The 22,655-nt window shown below is 40.8% G+C and overlaps 1 non-coding gene across 1 annotated transcript; it reads left to right on the plus strand.

Moving 5' to 3' along the window:
- The first annotated feature begins 4,599 nt into the window (after nucleotides 1–4,599).
- Nucleotides 4,600–4,763, plus strand: LOC132649639 (U1 spliceosomal RNA). The gene has a single exon (XR_009588121.1). It is a non-coding gene; the product is annotated as a U1 spliceosomal RNA (small nuclear RNA).
- The last annotated feature ends 17,892 nt before the right edge of the window (nucleotides 4,764–22,655 follow it).

Consider the following 22,655-nt stretch of genomic DNA (forward strand, 5'->3'; position numbering starts at 1 on the left):
AGCAGACAGGACACCACTACTGTAGATCATAGCGCTTATAGCTCGGTTGACATTTACATTTCTTCTTTGGTAGCATGCAGCGTGCCTTCCTATATCAAAGATGATAGAAATGGGGATGAAGTCTCCATAGAGGCACCAGCTTGACTTCTCAATTTTTGGTGAGTTGTGCAGGTGTGGGACCTTTCTCTAAGTTTGTGGAGAGCAGCGGCCTGGGTTGTCTGAGGGTTCTCATGGGATACTGTTGGGCAACTTCTCAATTAGATGTAACGTCCAGTACTGGACTCTTCATTAAGTGACAGATGAGCAATAGGGGTTCTGCGTCCATTATTTGGCAACTTTGTTTAGATTGTCTTCATATATCCATGTAGTTTAGGAAGCTTCTCATGTATTATATTTCAATACTACCCCTCAAATGTCTCTTAATTTTAGCTGTCTCTCCCCCATTACCTCCTTTGCCCTCCTCTTCCCTCCCTCCCACTCCTCACTTGATTCTCCTGTTTCAATTTCCCCACCTGTGCATAACTAGTCTATTTCCTAGGGAGATTTTTTTTTTTGTCTTCTGCCCCCTTGTCACTTACACTATACCTAACCTCTGGGGTTCTGCAGGTTGTAGCTGGATTATCACTGACTTAACAGCTAATATCCACATATAAGAGAATACATTCCATATTTGTCTTTCTGGGTCTGGGTTACTCACTCGGGATATTTTTTTTTCCTAGTTCCATACATTTACCTGTGAATCTCAAATTTTTCATTTTTAATGGCTAGGTAATATTCCATTCTGTACACATGCCTCGTTTTCTTTATCTATTCATCAGCTGAGGGACACCCAGGTTGTTACCAGTTTCTGGCTATTAAGAAATAGGCAGCAATGGACTAGGTTGAGCAACTGTCTCTATGACATGATGAAGTGGCTTTGGGTATTTGCACAAGAGTGATATAGCTGAATCTTGAGGTAGAGATTGATTGTTACCTTCCTGGAGAACCACCAGAATGATGTTCACAGTGGCTGTACAAGTTTACACTCGCACCAGCAATGGATGAGTGTTCCTCTTTGTCCACATCCTCGCCAGCCGGAGCTGTCACTTGTGTTATTGATCTTAGCCATTCTTACAGGTATAAGATGGAATCTCAAAGCAGTTTTGACTTGCAGTTCACTGATGGCAATGTTGAACATTTCTTGAAGTGTTTAAGAAACTTCAGCCATTTGAGTTTCCTCTTTTGAGAATTCTCTGTTTAGATCTGAACCCCATTTTAAAAATTGGGTTGTATTTATTAATTCTTTTTAATTTTTATTAATTACAGTTTATTCACTTTGTATCCCACCTGAGGCTCCCTCCCTTCTCCTCTCCTAAGCCCACCCTCTTTCCTGCTTCTCTATCCACTGATAGGGGAGGTCTTTCTCCACTTCCTTCTGATCCTAGTCTATCAGGTTTCATCAGGACTGGCTGCATTGTCTTGCCCTATGGCCTGGTAAGGCTGCTCCCCCCTCAGGGGGAGATGATCAAAAAACAGGCCAATCAGTTCATGTCAGAGACAGTCCCTGTTCCCATTACTATGGAACCCAGTTGGACACTGAACTGCCATGGGCTACATCTGTGCAAGGGTTCTAGGTTATCTCCATGAATGGTCCTTGGTTGGAGTATCAGTCAATCTCAGAAAAGAGAATCTGGGCACAGAGTTGTTTTTTGATATCTAGTTTTTTGAGTTCTTTGTGTATTTTGGACATTAGTCCTCTCTTAGATGTGTTATTGCTAAAAAAAAAAGAAAGAAAGAAAGAAAGAAAGAAAGAAAGAAAGAAAGAAAGAAAGAAAGAAAGACTTGCTTTTAGCTTCTGTCCATTTAAGTTGATGTTGACTGTGGGCTTGCTGTAAACTGCCTTTGTTATGTTGAGATATGTTTGTTGTATCCTTATTCTTTCCAGGACTTATCATGAAGGCTGTTAGGGTTTTTTCAAAAACTTTCTTTTTTTTTTTTTTTTTGCATCTATTAAGACTTTTATGTGGTTTTGTCTTTCGATCTTTTTAGATGATGGCTTGTATTTATCAATTTTTGTATACTGAACCATCTCTGCATCTCTGGGATGAGGCCTGCTTAATTATGGTGAATGATCATTTTTATGTGTTCTTGCAGTATTTTATGAAAAATTTTGCATCTATGTTCACATGGAAAATCGGTCTCTAATTCCTGTTGGGTCTTTGTGAGGTTTGGGTATCAAGGTAACTGTGGACTTACAAAAAAAATTGATCAATGTTCCTTCTGTTTTTGTTTTGTGGAATAGTTTGAGAAGTATCGGCATTAACTCTTCTTTGAAAGTACAATAGCATTCATGCTAAAACCATCTGATCCTGGGCATTTTTTTTGGTTAGTAGACTTTTAATTACAGTTTCTATTTCACTTGTGGTTGGAGTTTTGTTTAAATTTCTTACTTGATTTTGATTTCGCTTTGCTAAGTGGTATGTCTTGAGAGAATTATCCATATCTTTCCATTTTTTCCAATTTGGTGGAGTAATTTTTAAAGTATGGTCTTATGAGTCTCTGGATTCTTGTGGTTGTTGTTATGTCAACTTTTTCATCTCTAACTTTGTTGATTTAAATCTTTCTCTACCACTTTTATTTAATTTGGTAAAGGTTTGTCAATCTTATTGATATTCTCAAGAAAGCAACTTTTTGCTTCATTTATTCTTTGTATTACTTTTCCTATTTTATTGATTTCGGCCTTGCGTGTGACTATTTCTCACTGTCTACCCCTTTTGTCTATGACTCATGTTTGTTTGTTGTTGTTGTTCTAGATCTTCCAGATATGTTGTTACTAATATGAGATCTCTCTAGGTTTTTTGTCTGCTTGTTTGTTTTGTTTTTAATGTAGGTACTTAGAGCTTTGAATTTGCCCCTTAGAACCATCTTCACTGTGTCCCGTAAGTTTGGACATATCGTGTATTCGTTTTAATTCTACTCTAAGAATCTCTTAATTTCTTTCTTAATTTCTGTATTGGCCCAGTTTTCATTCAGAAATGAGTTGTTCCGTTTCCATGCATTTTTAATTTGTCTGTTGTTTCTGTTATTAATATCTAGGTCTAATCCGTGGTGGTCAGACAGGATGTAGGGTTTTATTTCAATTTCCGTGTATCTATTGAGACTTCCTTTGTGTCTGACCATGTGTGCTCAATTTTGGAGAAAGTTTCATGACTTGCTGAGAAGAAGGTATATTCTTTTGTGTTTTGGTGTCATGTTCTGTTAATATCTGTTAGGCCCGTTTGGTTTACAATGCCAGTTAGCTCCAGCATTTCTTTGTTTAGTTTTTGCCTGGATGACCTGCTTATTGGTGAGATTGAGGTATTGAAATCTCTCACCATAGTGTGTGAGGGTCAATATCTAATTTAAGCTGTAGTAGTGGGATTTCTTTTTCTTTTTCTTTCTTTCTTTTTTTTTTTTTGCGCGAAATTGTGTGCTATTGGTTTTGGTGCATATATGTTAAGAATTACAATGTTCTCCTGGTGGATTTTTTCCTTTGATAATGCCCTTCCCTGTCTCTTCTGGTTAGTTTTGGTTTGAAGTCTCTTTTGTCAGATAGTAAACTAGCTACACCAGCTTGCCTTGTAGGTTCATTTGTTTGGAATATCTTTTTTCATTTTTTTATGCCGTGATGATGCTTCTACTTGATGTTCAGGTGTATTTCTTGGAAGCAGCACGGGTGGATCCTGTTTTCACATCTATCTTATTAGTCTGTGTGTTTCTTTTAGGAAATCGAGACTGTTGATCTTGAGGAATACCAATGAACAGTTTTTATTGGCTTTTGTTACTTTATTGTTGTGGGGTGTACATGCATGTGTGTGCACATGAGTGTGTGTGCGTGTGCGTGTGTGTGTGTGTGTGTGTGCACTCTCCCTCTTTTGATTTGTTGGTCTCTGATTATTTATACTTTGTGTTTTTTGGGTGTGGTTAACCTCATTAGACTGGTGTTTTCCTTCTATGACCTTCTTTAGGGCTGGGTTTGTAGATAGATACTGCTAAAATTTGGGTTTATTATGGAATATCTTATTTTTCTTCATCTTTTGTGATTGAAAGTCTTTCTGGGTATAGAAGTCTGACATCAGTAGTCTCTTAGAGTCTGTAGAACATCTGTTTAGGCCCTTCTTGCTTTTAGAATCTCCCCTGAAAAGGCAGGTGTTATTCTAATAGGTATACCTTTATATATTACTTGGTCTTTTTCCCTCGCAGCATTTAATAAACTTTCTTTGTTCTGTACATTTAGTCTTTTGATTATTCTGTTCTGAGAACTTTTCTTTTCTTGTTCATGCTATTTATTTTTCTGTACTTCTTATACCTTGACAGACATCTTTCTTAAGGTTAGGGAAATTTTCTTCTACAATTTTGTGACAATATTTTCTGGACATTTGGCCTGTTTTTCTTCTTCCTCTAACATTCTTCGGTTTGGTCTTTTCATAATATCCCAGATTTCTTCAATGTTTTATGCCAGGAGTTATTTTAGATTTAACACTGACTTTGACAAAGTTGTCCGTTTCTTCTACAGTGTCTTCAGTGCCTGAGATTTGCTCTTCCACTTCTTATATTCTGCCTCTAAGAGTCCTGTTCAAGATATTTACCTAGCAAGTGAGACACCATAATCACGAAGGTGGTTTTCCCAGGGCGAGTCTTATTCATTACACTCTAGATGTGCTGACCCCTGCGGTTTCCCCAAATTCGGGAAACTCAAGAGCATAATTTGTGGTAGTGGGGGACTGTGTTCACGCTCTCACTTAGTATGGCTATTCAGAAAGGCAGAGGCAGGCAGGTCGCTGTGCGTTCAAGGCCAGCCTGATTTACAAAGAGAGTCCAGGACAGCCAAGGCTACACGGAGAAACCCTGTCTTGAAAACCAAAAAATAAAATAAGATGAAAGAAAAGAAGAAGAAAAAAGAGTCCTGGTCAGGTTCCTAAATTTTTCATTTCCAGAATTCCCTAAGGTTCCTTTATTGATTGTATTTCCAGTTTCAGGTCTTGAATTGTTTTATTCATTTTCTTCCACTGTTGGTATTAACATAGATTTCTTATGGAGTTTATTAACCTCCTTTTTAAAGACCTCCATCATATTCATAAAGGCTTTATAAGGCCTTGTGTTTCAGTGATTCTCTGTGCCCACTGTGGTAGGGTTGCTGGGCTCTAGTAGAGACATATGCCGTGGATGTTATTGATTGTGTTTTATGCCTTTTGGCATCTGAGCTTGAGATGATTCTTTGTTGGGTGAGTGTTTTGTTCCTTGGCTTCAATTGCTCTCTCTGGTTTTTAGCAGGGTGTGGTAGCTGAGTGTTGCCTGGTAAGGAATTCTTCTGGGATTCTGCTAGGAGTGGCCACTGTGGGAATTTGGTACAATATATTTCTAGATGTTTGGAAACTGATACTTAGAAATGGAGGTAGGCTGGACAAGGGCTAAGGGGGTCCACAGAGGAAGGAAGCAAAGGTGTTCCACCAGGACCTGCTTAGTCCCTGGGGATGGCACAGCAGTGAGGAGAGGCCACAGCAGATAGCCTGTTCAGAGCTGGGAGTGAAACTCTGGAGCTGAATTTGGAGGAAAGAAGGGGGAGGTGGAGTTCTGCAGCTAGCCTGCCTGCTTCCCTGGGTGAGCTCGGAGGGCTCCAGGAAATGTGTTCCCTTCTTTCAGTGACGAGAAAGAAAAATTAAGGTCAAGATATACGGAAAGACAAAGTGATTGGTGCTTAATTTTTAAAACAGCATTCTGCTGGGAATAATGCTATGTATTTAGATTACCATGACTCTGTGGCAAGAGAAAAATATTTTTCTTCTAGAGTAAATTTGATTAGTGTCCTACATTTTTTAATGAACAGATGTAAAAGGACAAGATATGAATATTAAGTAGAAAATTTAACCCTCATTACCCAATAAATTAACATTCCACTCTCTACTGACAAGATAATCTCTAGTTCTCAAACAGTACACAGAACTAACATGCAGGGAAAAAATGAGGCATGTACTTTCACCCCAGACATACATACTCGTGAACAATGTTCTTTCACTTAGACACCGAGTCATACATCAGCATGCCTTTGTCTTACAAGAGGAATCACGTCTCAGTAAAGGATTTGGAGTTAGCAATTTAGGAGCTGGTGAAACAGTTTTATGGCTAAGAACACTTGCTGTGCAATCATGAGGACCAGAGATCAGACTTACCACTCACGTAATACACTGGGTATTCCGAACAGGCCTATAACCCCAGCTCCTGGATCATTGGCTTTCGCTGGATTTTAGTCTAGCCAACAGAACACAAAAACATGAGCCTCAGGTTCAAGAAGGGTTCTCATCTCAAAAGAATAGGCAGTTATAAAGAAAGACACCCAGCGCCCTCTTCTGGCCTCCATGTGCATATGCACACACATGTATACATACACACTCATGGGTAAGAGAGGATGAATGTGCAGATACACACACTCACACACAGATAAATAAATAAATATTTCAAAATTACCTTTTTAATGTGGAGAGGACATTATCTATTGATACACTATATATAATATATAGTATTATATTTTATATGTTACATGTAATTTAGTATTGTAGCTTGCCTAGAATCTAGTATATTATACATAACGCAGAACATCACAAGAACACAGTTCTCTGATCATACTCCATACTATTTTATGCAAAAATATACTACTCCAGTTTGAATAAGTATGTCCTAAAGGCTATGGGCTAAAGGCCTGATGAGACAGTTACAGGTCAAGGTTCATGGAAAGAAGCTAAATCTTCGAGAATATTCCCGCGAAAGGGATATTGGGATGCTGGCACTTTTCTGTTTCTTTCTTTCATTTCCTGGTACCATGAGATGAACAGACCTTCTCTGCACTGAATTCCTGCCATGATGTACATAATTTAAAAGCACTGGGGCCAGTGGACCATAGCTGAAACTTCTGAAATCGAATTAAAAAACAAACAAACAAAAGAAAAACAACAACAAACAAACAAAAACATCTTCTCAGGTGGGTTATTTCAGGTATGTTGTCAGGGTAATGTAAAGTTAACACATGTTGCCTTTGGAGACATGATTTCGAGGGAAATATTACTTTTTCCCACGAACTTCTGCACGATAAAAATGGATGTCAGACAAACTCCAGCATCAGGAATCTTACCGTATGACTGAAGGAAGATTTTATTAACTAAAGACAAAGCTTATCACATTTTTTAAAAAACTCATGTGAGTATAGTGAAAGTTTTGGTTTCTTTAAATGTTATGTGAATATGTTTTTGTTGTAATCTCAAGTGTGGAGTGTGAGAATGCTTTTAGTTTATCCACAGCTAATAACAGCCCTGCGAGAGCATATGACTTTGTCAGTTGGAAACTGACGAAGGGAAAGTCAACTTTGTACAGTACTGGAACACTTGATCCTAAGTGTCTAATTGAAAGATAGAAAGCTAAGCAGCCCCAAAATAAATCACTTGGGTTTGAAAGCATATGAAATATGAACTAGTTATCATGAGTCTGTGAATTCTGGATTGTTCTCTTATTTCTTTCCTATAGCTGTAACATCTTTACAAAAAAGGGGGAGGGGACTAGTAGATCCAGAAAAGGGCCAAGTATTAAGAACATAACGTCTACACTTCAGGGATAAAATAAAAAAGCCAAGAAGGTTACCGAGGCCTCTGCCACATCTGCAGGAAAATCAGAAACAATAGCCTTATGGCACTAGCTCTTTGTTTTCCTATTCAACATTTCATGTGTTTCTGCTGCTGGGTTCCAGAACAATCACCTCTGCCTTTCATGGCGCCGACATCAGGGCTGAATATGATTCAACATCTGCAAATGATAAACGCTGTGAAGAAAAGTACAGCTGGGTAATGAGTTAGACAATGAGTGACCTTGGTGTGGGAGCTAATACAAAAACTAGGCCGTGTGTGGAATAAGGCAGCAAAATACAGCACATCTGCAGCAGGAGCTCAGGGTTGGCAAATGGATGGAGCAGGTTTTCTCAGAATTGTGAAGGCTGTCCTGCATTGTACTTTTGACTTGTAGTAAACCATTGTATTCCTGTCACGACCAGCTCTCATAGGGAGCATTGTTAATTTTTGTTGCGGTAACAAACTGCCTCAAGAAGGAAGAATGTTTTCACTCACAGTTTCTGAGGTTTCGGGCCTTACCTGTTGGACCTGTGTTGGCATGCCACAGCATGGAAGAAGCTTGTTGCAGAGATGACCTGGGCATGGTTGAGATCAACTAGAGGGCCAGGCTGGCTGAGCTGGTGAGAGGGATGGCCCCTGGTGAGAGGTGAGACAGAAGGAAGAATCCAGGGCAGGGCTAACTGCTGGAGTGTTGCTATCCATTGCCATTACAATGAGAAAACAATGAGGAAGTTAAAATAGGAGCATCTGTGAGTTTGTGAGGAGAGGAGAGGAGAGGAGAGGAGAGGGGAGGGGAGGGGAGGGGAGGGGAGGGGAGGGGAGGAGAGGGGAGGGGAGGGGAGAGGAGAGGAGGGGAGAGGAGAGGAGAGGAGGGGAAGGGAGAAAAGCAATGTAAAAGAAATCAGATAGACAATGCTTCAGGATGGAGGAGGAGCAGCGGGGATGTAATTGATATAAATCATTGAGTTTTCTTCAGATGGTCACTGTGTCGTGTTGTCCCACGCCTTTATTTGAGAGCTTTCTGTAAATGTCACCAGGGTGAGATTCTTCTGTTTCTTCTCATTCATTGTTTTGACCCTGCCCGTCTTTTCTTGTCCCCCTTGCTCACACTGCTCTTCTGATACAGCGCCTGCCACATGTGCTGGTTTCTTGGATGGATCCCTGGGAAACCTGCAGGGTTTCCCTCCCTCTCTGGTGGCTTCAGCATTTTTTTTTAAATGTGTTATTTCCTAACACCATGCAGAGCAACCACAGCTCTCTCCACTAGCGAAGAATGGATGCCTTTTCAGGGCTGTGGAGACACCTCCACAATACAGAGAACTGTGAACAGGATGAATTGTGGGTGCCCTTCTGCTTAGCAGCAGGTGTCGCTAGTGTAGGCTGCATCATGCTTGGCAAATACACAGCCTTCAGGAACTCCGCCCAATGAACCGTGGGGAGTGAAGGGTAGTGTGCCCAGAAAGTCATGTGACTCTCAATGAGTGCTGAGGAGGTAGAGTCTTTGAGAGTAAACCAGTTCTTAGCAGTTCAAGTCCTAGGAAATCGCAGCTCTGTCGTGCCTCACTTCTCCAGAGAACTGATGTCTGAGAGACAAATGACAGCCTGTGGAGTGGATGTGTTGACCTTACGCCTCCATGATTGTAGGGCTTTAGGCCAGTAGTCTCGCTTCTCTGGATTTTACCTTCCACTCTTGCTTTTATCCCTTTCTCTCCCAACAGGCATTTTTGAGGTAGCTGGCATATAAATAATTAAAAGGCACTTAAGACAGCAGATATAATGTTTATCATCAATAAAGGGATGAGAAAACTATCAACTGAAGAAAGGGCAGAAGATTGGATGCACTCGTTCATGGCTGTCATGCCAGCTGATCTAAGAGGCGGAAGCTTAAGCAGAATCGCTTGAGTCCATGAGTTTGAGGAGAGCCTAGGAAATCGTTGAAAAGTCTATTTCAAAAGAGAAGCAATTAAGTTAAAAACGGCACAGGAAACCTCAGCTGAAGCATCAGTGTGGTAAGGCAAATGAGCCCAAGGAGGGTCACTGAGAGCTGAGCCTTTATTTTCTATGTAATTATGAAGATTAGAAATTGGAATTTTATTTCTGGAAATCCATTTCAAAACTGTGGAAATAGGAAACAACCAAAGTCATGTACGTTAGATGTTAGGTGTTCCTCTCAAGGGTTGGCAATCTCCTCGGACAGAGAATAAAACCCAGAGCCAAGTAGGGCCTTGTCAGTGGTTCTGTAAGTACTTTAAGTGTTTCCAAAAGCTGCACTCCTCTGGCCCCTATCATTTTGTTTCCTCCTTTTCTACTCCTAGATCCTCCATCTCAGGCAGTTAAGATGAAGCAGAAAGGAAAGGAGGCTATAGAGAAGACCACCTCTGGTCTTTCTGGCTGTCAGTGAGCTGAGCGTTTCCAAGGTAAAGGGGGGCTGGAGAGATGGGGCCACCATTAAAGGCTAGGCTCACAATCAAAACTGAAAGGCTGTGAATGAGAACAAATGGTTCCCTCCAGCACGCTCACTCTTCGCTGCTTTTGTACCATAAAACGCTTAGTAATGGTGGCTAAAAAGGCAACTTCCTTCAACGTTACAGCTCAAAACTGGTAAGCAGTGCCTGGTGGTCTACGAGCTATGATCTCAGCTAGCAGGGGAGCTAAACAGGGAGATTTTTGAGTCCAAGGCCTGATTGGCTGTAGAGTGAACTGAAGGCCATCCTGGGTAATCCTGTGAGAACTTTTACTTTAAAAAGGGTTTGAGGTATATGCCCTAGGTTTACTACCTCAGGAGGAAAATAAAAGTTCAGAAAATCAAAAATATGTTACCTTCGAAGAGCAGAGATAGGACCGGGAGTAGGGTGAGGCGTTAAGTGCTCAAAGCCTCTAGCGACGTACTTCCGGCAAGGCTGCACCTCCCCATAACCTCTCCAAACAGCACTATGACTTGGGGACCAAGTGTACAAATGCCTGTAGCGGACATTTAGCATACAAACCACCCCAGTGGGTCTCTGGGGTCCTTCTGGTGGGTCGAAAGGTGTAATCATGAATATGAGGATTGGTGGTCACTAAGGCTGGGTTCTGGTTTTGTTTATAGCACAGAACCTCAAAAGATGCAATGGTTCAAAACCCAAAAGTTTAAAAAAGTTATCTCCATCCATTTTGTTCTGCTGAGGCTTCTCGAGCTGATATCATTCAAATGATACCAGCAGTTTCCTTATCATGGTCCAAACCTGGGCATGATTCACATAAAGAAACCAAGTAACTCTTTTTTCTTTTTTTTAATGAGCAGAAATTTATTCACAATTATGGAGGCTGTAAAGTTTGAGATCAGGGCACCAGCTCCTGGCAAAGGACATCCTACCGCATCTGTATGTGAAGAGAAGTGGGGAGAAAACTGAGCTCCACCAAACCCTTTATGATAGCATTAATCTATTCCTGAGAACAGACCCTGTTGATCCAAACACATGCACCAGGCTCAACCTCCCAAGGACAAGGCATGGAAGATTAAGTTTCAACATGACTTTGGGAGGAGATAAAAACTTCCAGACAATGCGTGACTCACACTTGGGTTTTAATTTAAAAAAAAAAAAGGAAACTGTTGAAATAATTTTAATGGGCCTTTACTCATAAAGCCTTAATATTCTTTCTCATTAATGCAGTTCTTTGACTCGAGCTGATTTCCCTTTCCTACATAAATCATCTACCTTGTTTTTTTTTTAATCAAATCAATTTCTTCCTAGGAAATTTCTATGGCTGACTATTGTAATAAAGGGTAAACACACACACACACACACAACCTCAGCTTTATACAAAGACCTACTGTACCTTTACTTCTCTAGCCTTATATAAGCCCTCCTGTCCTCCTAACAGGACATCCTTTCCAGAGTGTTCTGATGGGTCACTTGGGGGGAGAGAGTAAGAGTTTCCAAGGCCTTATTTGACATTTGTTTAGTCTTTATTTTGACATTTGTATATTTTCCTCTTGAGCTCCTTCTGTTCATATGGAAATTCAGCAAACCTAATCTATTTGACATAATTTGGGGAACTCTGACAATTTCTCTCTCTCTCACACACACACCCAGACTGAGGGAAGAGGATTTTAAGCTGTTCATTTACTCATTCAGTTAACAGGTGCCAAGGGCCTGCCTGGTGCCAGGTGACAGTTACCAAAGGATATCAAGGCATTCCAAATCTTGCTCTCTCTCTCTCTCTCTCTCTCTCTCTCTCTCTCTCTCTCTCTCTCTCACTGGGGTGCTCATTCTCTGTGTCTCTATCTCCTCCAAGTCAGTCATATTCATAATTTTTCTAAGTGCTGTCTTAGGCTGGGGGATTACCCCCACCACAGACACAGTTCTACACATTCTGCAACAGCTCTCCTCCTCCCCTGCTCTTGGCTGAGGGGCACACTCACCAGCAAACACGCTGGGGACAAGCTGGAAGGAAATCTTTCTGTGGATGGCATCTCCTTACTTCTGCTTCATTGAAGCCACAGCTTCCGAGACATTTAAATTTGTCTTTTCTGCCTTCAGCTTCTTTTATCTATTCTCTCTCTCCCTGCTCCATCTCTCTCTTCCTCTGTCTCTTCTCCTCCCTCTCTTGAGAGGAGGCTCATGTCCTTCACCTTACCTTTCATACAGGTGCTATCTTCTCAGTTCTGTTTCTGTAAGACACACAGGGAAAGAACATCACATTCCGGCATTTCTTCTTACTGGTTGGAGCATTCTATGGTTGGTACATTTGTGCCCACTCCAAAATTCTCATGGAGTGTGATAACACTGAGAGATGTTTAGCCCATGATAGAAGATGGACAAGATGCATGCACATGATTTGTGTCTTGTAGGTCTGGGGGAACTGGCTGTTTTGTTTTTGACATTTAACTCTTCTGCGAGGTAAGAACACATAGTCCCTTTCCATCTGGTTTAATATCATCAAAAAGGTGTCATTTGGAAAGTAGAATGCTTCCTTATTAGATTCTTTCCTAACCTTCCACCACCTTGATATTAGGCTTCCCAGCCTCTGGGACTATGGGGAAAAAAAAGACAAAAAAACATTCTTTATAAAGTGATCACACTTAAGTATTTTGTTGTGGCAACAGAAGTATACAAAACCAAGGTAGTTATAGGAGAATTTTCTTTATGTGTCACCAGATTTCCTATAGTTAATATCTTTTCCCCTATGCTAAGAAAAATAAAGTGTTACTAAGACAAGAAAAAAATGAAATAGCTTTTATATCTCTCCTTGGTGTCTTGGCTTGGGGGCTCCAATAAGCCCACTTTCAGGTTAGCTTTGGAGTAAACCCTTCTTGTCCCCTAGGTCAGGTGCATTTCTTCTGCTGTCACTTCCCCTCAGTGTTCCCAGGCCCTCTCCTGTTGTTCAGACTGTGGTGTACGCCTTGTGACCTTGAGACCAAGCTGACCCCATCTTGGGCAAACAAAGAACCTTCTTCTCCTTGCATTGGTGCTGACTTGGGTTGTCAGTGGCTCATTGAAAATTCTGAGTGTGTAGTTTGGAGCTGACTTAGGAGCTTCCAGAGAATGAGCCTTTTAAACTACAAGCTTTATATTTTTGATAAAGACTAAGAATACATCTTTGAAATTGTCTTTATTACAGACTTAATATAAAATTACATAATCCCCTCCAAGTACATAAAAATCAATTACATTAATTCTAGAAGTGACTGAGTTCCATTTTCATTTCTAAGATGCTATCTTCTTACAGAATTTTCCTTGCACTCATTTTAGAAAAGTTTTTCCTCTAATAGGAATTAATCAAGCCCCCAACTCCCATAGTCCTAACACGGTCTAGATTTTCAAGGTTTGAGATCTGCATTGCCTACTAAACCATGGTTAACAATTTTTGTCTTACTTTTCTATTGCCATGACAAAACACCTCATTCAAGGCAATTTAATTTGGAGGCCTTTAGTTGTAGAGGGTTAGAGTCCTTGACAAACATGGCAAGGAGTGTAGCAGCAGGCAGACAGACATGGCACTGGAGCAATTGCTGAGAGCTTAGGTCTGACCCACAAGTATGAGACAAAGAGAAAACTAATTCAGAACGGCAATGGACTTTTGAAACCTCAGAGCCTGCCGCCAGTGACACACCTCTCCTAACAAGGCCATGCAACCTCATCCTTCCCAAACAGTTCCACCAACTGGGGACCAAGCATTCAGATCTATGAACCTGTGGGAGCCATTCTCATGTAAACCATCCAATTTCCCTTCCTTTCACACTTTATAAAGTACCTTACAATTTCATAAGACCTGAATATTTTTATTGTTGCAATTCAAGAAGGCTATTTGTATGTCAAGAACATAAAACGTTGATTAAAATGTTGAGTTACATTTGAAGTATACTAGGTAACTAATATTGAGTTTGAGAATTATTTTTCTTTTGATAATAGACTCTTACTTTTTCACCAGAGTTCAGGTAGTTATTTTTAATATTATAAAAGCCTGTCTAGATGATACAGTGTTTTAGATTATTAGAAACAGAAAATTTCTTGGAAAAAAAATCCCAATTTACATAGCTTCAGAAATGAGGGTTAAAAGATTAATTTTAATTATAATAGCTAAATTCACCAAAACAAATTTAGAAAATGATGCCTCATACACAGGTTGCTTAGCAATTATATTTTATGATTTTATATTAATTTTCTAAAAAGCTGCTTCTCAGTTTATGCATGAAAAAAACAGCTCATTATGATTCCTAAAAAAAAAAAAAAATTGTTCCTGAAGATTGTAAACAATGTCTTGTTAAAAAGAAAGGAAAAAGTTCTAATTTTCTCAGCCTGAAATATTCTGTTTATTAGACACAAGGTCCTTTGAGAATCCACCTTATCTTAACAAAACAGGTGCAGCCATTTTCACAGTGTTTTCCCACATTTATGGGTGATTTAATGATGACCTGATGCCTGCCTTTGGGCTACTCATTAACCTACATGCTTATAGTCACATTACCTAAAGACTGGGGGGATGGTGCTAAGGTCACAAGACGTGCGAATGTCTTTGCTGTGCAGGAATTCAGTATTTTCCTACCGAGGTTGGCTCATCGATGGAATTATAAGAATATTTTATAAATATCTGAAGTTTATGGAACTAAATCTACAAAGTTGTTTGGATATGAAAAGCATATGATTCCATATTTTAAAACTTGAGGAAGCTGGTCAAAGTAAACAGAGAAGACATAATGTGAAAGTGTCTTTCAGACAATCATTGCTAGAAAGACTCCCAGAGGCGGTAGTACCACTGTGTGCTCAGCGACTTGCTACAGCAGCAAACTTCCACTCAGGATACCATGCGCTTCTCATACTCCAACAGACGGGGCTGTGTCCCTCTAAGAGACGCCTCACTATGAACACATCCCTACTGTTCATTCCATGGCTGTCCAACTCCAGTACGAGCCGCTCACTTTTATATGACTTAAAATTTATAGGTGTGTCAAGGACGGTAGACTTCACCAAACTAGAACAGACTTTATTTTTGAGGCAAGTAAACCTTAATTTTATTTCATTTTTTTGTTCAATAACCCGGTTCTGTATGTTCTCATGAGAGAAATTGCAAGACAAACTAAACAATGATAACTAGGTATTCCTAGGCTTCTTTATTCTGAATCACCAAAGTGATGACCATTTTGCATTGTGAACCTGGTAACTGTCAACTAGCATAAAAAATTCAATGTATGTGGTGTTCTGTGTTAAAACAAAATAGTAATGGATATTACTCATTATAATCATTAAAATATAAAAGTCCTCTGTCCATCCATTCCTTTCTTCCTTAGTCCCTGTTTCTTCTTTCTTGACAACAAAATGTCCAACACTATACCAACATTAACAGTGAATGCTTTAGGCGATGAAAGCATTTAGACAATGCTTCTCACATTGGGATGTGAAAAAGCTCTATCATTTCAAGGTAAAGCTTTATGTGCCCCAGCAATACTGGCAGCCATTTATTCTCTCTAGCCTCACTTTTTGCCCCCAGGTGGATTTCACAAGATGGCGTCCTCTGACAGCTGGGGCAAAACTAGTTGTCCTTGGAACAACAAGCTCAAAAGACATCCTAGAGACTGAAGCACTCGGGACCACCATCAGTTATCACCACCTTATCTCTGCCTGCTCCCAACAGCAGGAAACCTCACACTAAGGTGTTTGTGGACAGAAAAAAAGATTTAAAATGACACATGCAAAACTATAATTAGAACATCCAATTAGATAAGATCTAGTTTGCCTCCTTTCAGAGTCTCTAAGAATTTTTTGTAGGGGTGCATATGAAAATATGAGATATGCTGATTTTAGCCTGTCCATGCTTTTTTGATTAATCAATTAGTATTTATGATAATCAGAATAATGCCTCCCCAGAGATGTCTATACCACCCAAGCTCTCAGGAACTGAATATAATATATTGTTCTATGGCAACGAAGAATTAATGTTTTAGATGAAGCTAAGTTTGCTAATTGTCTCATTCTGAGATGAGACAATTATTTTAGAGTATCCCAGTGGGCTCACCAGTATGTAGAGGCAAAATAAGAAAACAGGAGAGTCAGTCAGAAACGGAGAGATACTCTGCTTCTGGCTTCTAAGCCAAAAACCAAGGAAACAAATTATCTCCCAGAGCCTCCAGCAGGAGCCGGACTTGAAGTCACTTTCTTTTAAACACATATTTCTAGCCATCTCTACGTTGTAGATAAAGTATAAGCCATGGTCCCTGCCTTCCGTAGGTTCAATGGAAGACGGACTTTTCCCCTCAGCATGTTATCGAGTGAATCGTGTGAGAATCTTTCCCATATTGATTCTTCTGAGTTGTGAGGTCCTGTGTTAGAAGCATCTACTTGGGCATACAAACCAAGAGAGCTGCATTCAGAACTGTATGCCAAGTGTGTGGGTTGAGAAGAAGTTTTACTTCACACAACACATCATGGCAGCTACTGGGGTAATCCAGGCTAGTGGATTATTTCCTCTATAGCCAGCCACCTGCTGGAGAGTTAATTCTTACAAATACTAGTTTCTAAATTAAGGAATTGTAAAGGAGAGCTAGAGAACAGAACAAAAAGGGAAGAAACTGTACTCATGGATGTTGATGCTCTGGGCAAACCGTGAATACTTCCGATACTGGACATCAGTATCTCCTGACTAATGTCTCAGGCTGGTCTTGCTGTCTTTGCTGCTGAGAATAAGTACCAGCCATACTGAGAGTTTACAACTGAGTCATTGTAATACAAGCGGAATGTAATGAATACGGGTTCCATCACACATGTGAGGTGGCTAGAAACCAGTGAGCAATCCTCACAAAGCTCACATCTCACTCCGAGGGGCTGAGATTTGAAAAGGAGTTCTTCAACACCCATAGCCCTACATCTGTGCACAGAAGTGCCCCTGTCACCCCTAGAAGTGCATGATGTGCAGTGGTTATCTTTCCCCTCTGTCCCAGAAACATCTGAAAGTGGCTTTCTGTCTGCTAGGGAGATGTGAAGAACAATGACAACCTTGTGTCCCGCTGACCCCATCATCAAAAGGGAACTCTTCAGGTCCGGCTCTTGCTTCACAATGACCAGCATTTTGACCATGGCATTGCTGACTCAGCAGTCAGTACTTCTGCTCTGTAGAACACGTGCCGGATACCACCAACTGCAACAAGACTGAGGACCACGTTTCCAGATAGGAAGTTTTCGTAGGTATTATTCTAAGGTCTTGGCTGCACATAGGAACAATGTTTGTATGTCTCTGGAGCTTAAAGATGGATTAAAGTCTGTGGTCTGTTGAGATGGTCCAATGGCCATAGTACCTGCTGTAAGACTTGTGGCCTGGGTTCAATTACGAAGACCCAGATGGTGGAGGGAGAGAATCTACTCCCACAAGCTGTCTTCCAACCTCCACTTGTGCACGGTGGCATGTGCAATACCCCTTACCCTCTTAGACACACACAAACAAACAGATAGATAGATATATTAAAAAAATCCAAATCCCTGCTCTGCCACTGTGTTAGCCTAGAAATTAGATTATTGTTTTCATCATCTGAAAGCGGGGATATTAAAGAAAAATCTCTAAAGTGTTTTTTTGATAATTAAAGACATAATCCATGTAAAGTACTCAGTACACTGAATTAATAAATGTTATCTTTTATTTTAATAGTCAAAGCACAACAATACGCTGACACGGAATACATGCTTGATAATGTTTGTATATGTAAAATGTAGGCCTGCTAGTGCTGCCCCGGTGGGTAAATGAATGAATAAATCTGTGTCCCATCTGCCAGAGCCTCTGACAGATTGAGTACACTACTCCAGGACAGAGGCAACCTCTCTCCCGAAGATTCCAGATGTAACTATGTCATCGGTAACAGCTGGGTTGGGTTTTCCCCATCACATTTCTTAACGGATTTATCCTTGTGGCAGTTTATACACAATGGAGAGTTGGTTGGTTGGTTGGTTGGTTGGTTGGTTGATTGGTTGGCATGAGAGCAGCCCTGGCTTTCTTCACAGAGTTTCCTGTGTTGTAGATGTTATCTGTGCATAAGGGAAGGGAACCCACTACCTTGGCATCCTTTCCGCTCTCCCTGCAGCGTGACAAATCCACTAATTGACTGCCTGCTGACCACTTGGCTCATCTTTAGGAATGAAAAGCCAACTTGAGAAAATTGGAAGCTGAGAGTCCCTCCCTGTGTTGTCCTCAGCCCATCCCCTGCCGCTCAGACACAATGGCCTTTGATACTAAATGCTTTAAATGAGAAGAGTGATTGATAGATGGCATGTGATCATTTTAGCCTAAGACACATGCGCTTCCTGTCCTGTGGTAGGAAATGTGTCTACTGCAAATATGCCCTGCCTGCTCGTGTGTCATTGCCTTTGTCAGAGGACCAGTATGCACTCATAACTAATATGCAAAGGGCTGCAGTGGGAGCAGAGCCTGGTCATTCTGTCCAGAGGAAGAAACTACATAGATGCATGTCTTCTGTGCACCCAGCTCTGAGTGAGAGTCCACGCATGTGTGACAAGGATAAACCTCCCCAATGACTCTGAGTGCTTCGTAGGAAGCTCGGTTGCCCACGACTGCAGAGCTAGTGTGCAGAGGACTCAAAAAACTAACTTAGTTCTGCCGATTCCAAAGCCTTTGCTCTTCCCACCTTCCTGTACTGTTTCTGGAACTTGGTCTGTGAAGCAAAGTAGATGAACTAAATGAGTTATCAAATTTTGTCGATAGGGAAGTGACAAAAGAGGATCAAAATCCAAGGTTCTATAGATTCCAAACCTTTCTCCCTTTCTTCCTCTCTTCCTTCTTCGCTCCCCATCTTGCTTCCTTCTTTCATCCCTCCCTTTCTTTTGGTACCAGCGTAAGGTTTATGAACACAAAACAACCAAATCTTAGTTAAAAGTCAGAGATTCCAATGATCATGTCCGTCAATCAGTAGTCCTACTCAGTTGTAAATCCCATGAACCATGAAAGTGACTGGCCCCACAAGATGGTCCTAGTGCCTCAAAAGTGCCACTTTCACCCTGAGGGTAACCAGCAGCCATTTAATGGACATAAGGCCCACTCACTGGGAGAGAATTTATGCCTGATACTATAAACCTTGTCACTTACCTGTGACTAGCAAGGCCATGGACCCTCCAGGAGGACCTCCTGTTGCCATTTTTCCTAAGCCCGTATAATTTCTAACTGCATTCTAAATACTTATTCCCATGCCCACAGGGAAGGCTACCTCTCACACCCCATCAAAAAGACTTCTTGTTGCAGCAGACAAAGGCTGCAGTAGAGAACCACAGCTGGTCTGAATACAGATGCAAGGTGATAGGAGGCGTTCATGCCCGGTTGGTATGTCTATAATGTGGTTCACTCTCCAAGGTCCAAGAAGTGTTGGGGAAGAGAAAGCTGGAAGTTGTGAGGGTCAGAGGCCCCAGACACCTGCTGTACCTTCTAGGCATGATAAGGATGCTCCACACATGAAATCTCAGCAATTAAGGTTGCCTGAACAAGACCAATATAATATATACATGTGCTTATGACATAAAACACCAAAAATGCTGCCCCAAACACCATTGACACTCCAACATGGAGAGCAGAAATTTCACAAGGCTCCTCCCTGCTACCCTAAAGACAAAGAGCTATAGATAGTTAATGGCTGCTAAGAAATGGAGAATTGGGAGGGGGAGGGAGAAGAGAGAAGGATGGTGGGGCTGGTAGGAGAGAAGGGAGGGGGCTATGATTGTGATGTAAAGTGAATAAATAAAAACATAAAAATAAATTTTAAAAAAGAAATGGAGAATCAGTTTCTCTATGGATGAACTTCCTGGTAGGTGGTCTAATCCTAAATGGTCAACCCTAGATAATGTGTTCATAAAAGCAACACTACATGGACACAGTAAGCTGTGTGTGTGAGAGCGAGAGAGAGAGACAGAGAGAATAATAACTAAAAAAGACAAGGGCTTGAACTTGGGAAAAGAGTATGTGGACCTGGGACTAGGAAGAGGTGAGAAAAGGAGGAAAGGGAATGATGCAATTAAAATACTCAAATATGAAATCCTCAAAAGAATTTAAATTTTAAAAATTAAGCGTAGTGAATCTGAGATGTTTCTGGCAGCTCTCACCCATGTGGCAAGGGGTGAATTCACCACGGTTTTTGTTCAGAATATATGAGATTGCACCACCTTTTGCACCACACATGTGCTTATGACACAGAACACCAAAAATGTTGCCCAAAACCCTTCGGCTCACACTTGAAACTGTGATGGACTTGAAGTTGGATGGGATGGACCATACTGTTCTTACAGAGCATACAAAGTTTTCTGCCCCTAAAGAAAAAAAAATGGTGTAATTATAGAAAGCAAAGACAGTCATTCCTCGGCACACACCAAGTTAGTGTGTCTCTAAGTTGTATTGCACTAAAATGTTAGATTATAAAAGTTGCTCATCAGCAAGGGATAATCAGAGAAACCCTCTGTCTCAAAATTTAAGTTACTCGCTGGGTTACTGATGTAGATTTCATTTCTTAGTGTTCAGTAAAATTTGGCTTGGTATTAGGGAAGAAATAGACCTAAATATACTTCCACTTTTCTGTACCGAATCTCAGGATTAAGTCACTAAATGCAAGTATCAGTCAACCCTGGACTGCATAGAAGATGCTCTGTGTCCTGCAGTATCCAATACTCAGTCAGGATTTCATTCTTTACACACAAATAAAGGAGTGAATCCATCCCACTGATGTATACATATACTCCTGTCTTTAATAAATGGTAAAGTTCTATGGTAGGTCAAAGACATTATAAAATAGATGTCTCATCATTTATTATTAGCAAATAACTTATATACCTTATTATCTACCTATGTACCTAAGGTGACCTAAAGGTTTCTCTGGTGAAAAGGGGAGGCCAGTGGACAGGACTCAGGGAGCCCTGTGGAGAACAGTATAGTGACCTGGAGACAAAGTGCCCTCCCCTCCGTGCGTCAGCACCACAGACACTTCCGAGATGCTCTGTACCCTTCGTGACTAAGCCTACTCTCACCTGGCTCAGGGAGCAGGATCTCAGATGAGGCCTGGTATTGATTTAAAATTATAAGTGTCGTATTTCCTGCCACCCATTTGCAGACTGAGTCACACCTGCTGTACGAGGCTGGCTGTGACTCAAGCCTGTGTGTGGTACATATGGCACTTTATTGAAACCTATCTTTCCTCAGCTCATAATCTCTCACAGCCCGCCCCCACTTCTAGGTGCAATCTTAAGGGGCTTAAAAATGAACTGCTCAAAATTCTGTGTGAAATTAGACTTAGTTTCCAGCAGAACTGATAGTTGTACCAAGTCTTTGTAACAATCTAATTGCTAGTAGTCACGCGTAAGGCAAGCATAGAGAGAAAGATTACAATGTACAGTGTCATTAATTCATACGGAGTTTACAAGACACATTTCACAATCTTTCGGGGAGGCTACACTTTTGATATAGTACTAAGGTCTAGATCTTGACTTAAATAAGAAAAACGTGAATCTATTTTTATTGTATATAGTATGTACACTAACTTACATGTTCATAAAGGTCTACTTTTGGTATTAAATGTTACAATAAAATACTTTGATGATAAAACTTCTGGAGAGATTTAGGTCACAGTTGTAATACATATCAATACAAACTGCAGAAGATTTGCTCTCTTGCTCTAAGAGAATGCTAATTTTTATACCAGGACTCTAAATCTTTCACATACACACATGCACACACACATAACACACACATTTGCATATACACAAATACAACCTGCTGAGTCCATTTAGTGATGCTTGTATGCACGTGTGTTTATATCTGATGACTTGGGCCTGGGTAACCTACTGGGGGTTCTCTTTGGAGATGAGAGATCTTCTGTTGGCAGCCATTGATTATATGATCAGCTGGGTGGGAGGTCTTGTGCTATGTCTTCCATGTGTGCTGGAGTGTTAACTGGTGCTGTCTCTGTGCTAATTTGTTCAGCTGGCTGTATTGCTGAATCTCTGAATGGAGCCTCTCTGTCACATAGAGAAGACGCTGACTAGTAGCAGGTGTCCTGGTCCTCTGGCTCTTATGATCTGTGTGCTCCTTCTTTCATGGTGCTCCATGAGCCCAGGTTGTAGGGTTGTGTTGTAGGTGGACCAAATGGTTCTGAAAACCCTATGGTTGTTTATCTTCAGCATTTTGACAAGTTGTGGGTTTTTTCTTTTTTTTTTCTGCAATGGTCTCTATTTGCTGTAAAAGAGAGAGAGCGAGAGTAAGAGAGGCTTCTTTGATGGTAACTGAGAGCTACTGTTCTGTGGCTCTAAGGATAAACATTTTAAATGCAGTTAGGAATTGTTCCTGTGGAGGAAAGCACTGGTAGCAGGTTCTCACTCAGTTCTGTGGTCTAAATGGCTACCTGTTTGCCTCGGATTATGATTACCAGGCATGGACTCCCTCCAAACGAACAGCTTCTAAGTCTCATTAGTGGCTGTTGCTTACTCCCAAGACATGAAAGCCATTATTGCACCCTGTCTCACCATGCTGGTCATTGCTATGGCTTGTAAGTTCTTCTCCCTTGTCAGA

This window comes from Meriones unguiculatus, chromosome 20 (genome assembly GCF_030254825.1).
Source record: "Meriones unguiculatus strain TT.TT164.6M chromosome 20, Bangor_MerUng_6.1, whole genome shotgun sequence".
In the NCBI taxonomy this organism is placed as follows: Eukaryota; Metazoa; Chordata; class Mammalia; order Rodentia; family Muridae; genus Meriones; species Meriones unguiculatus.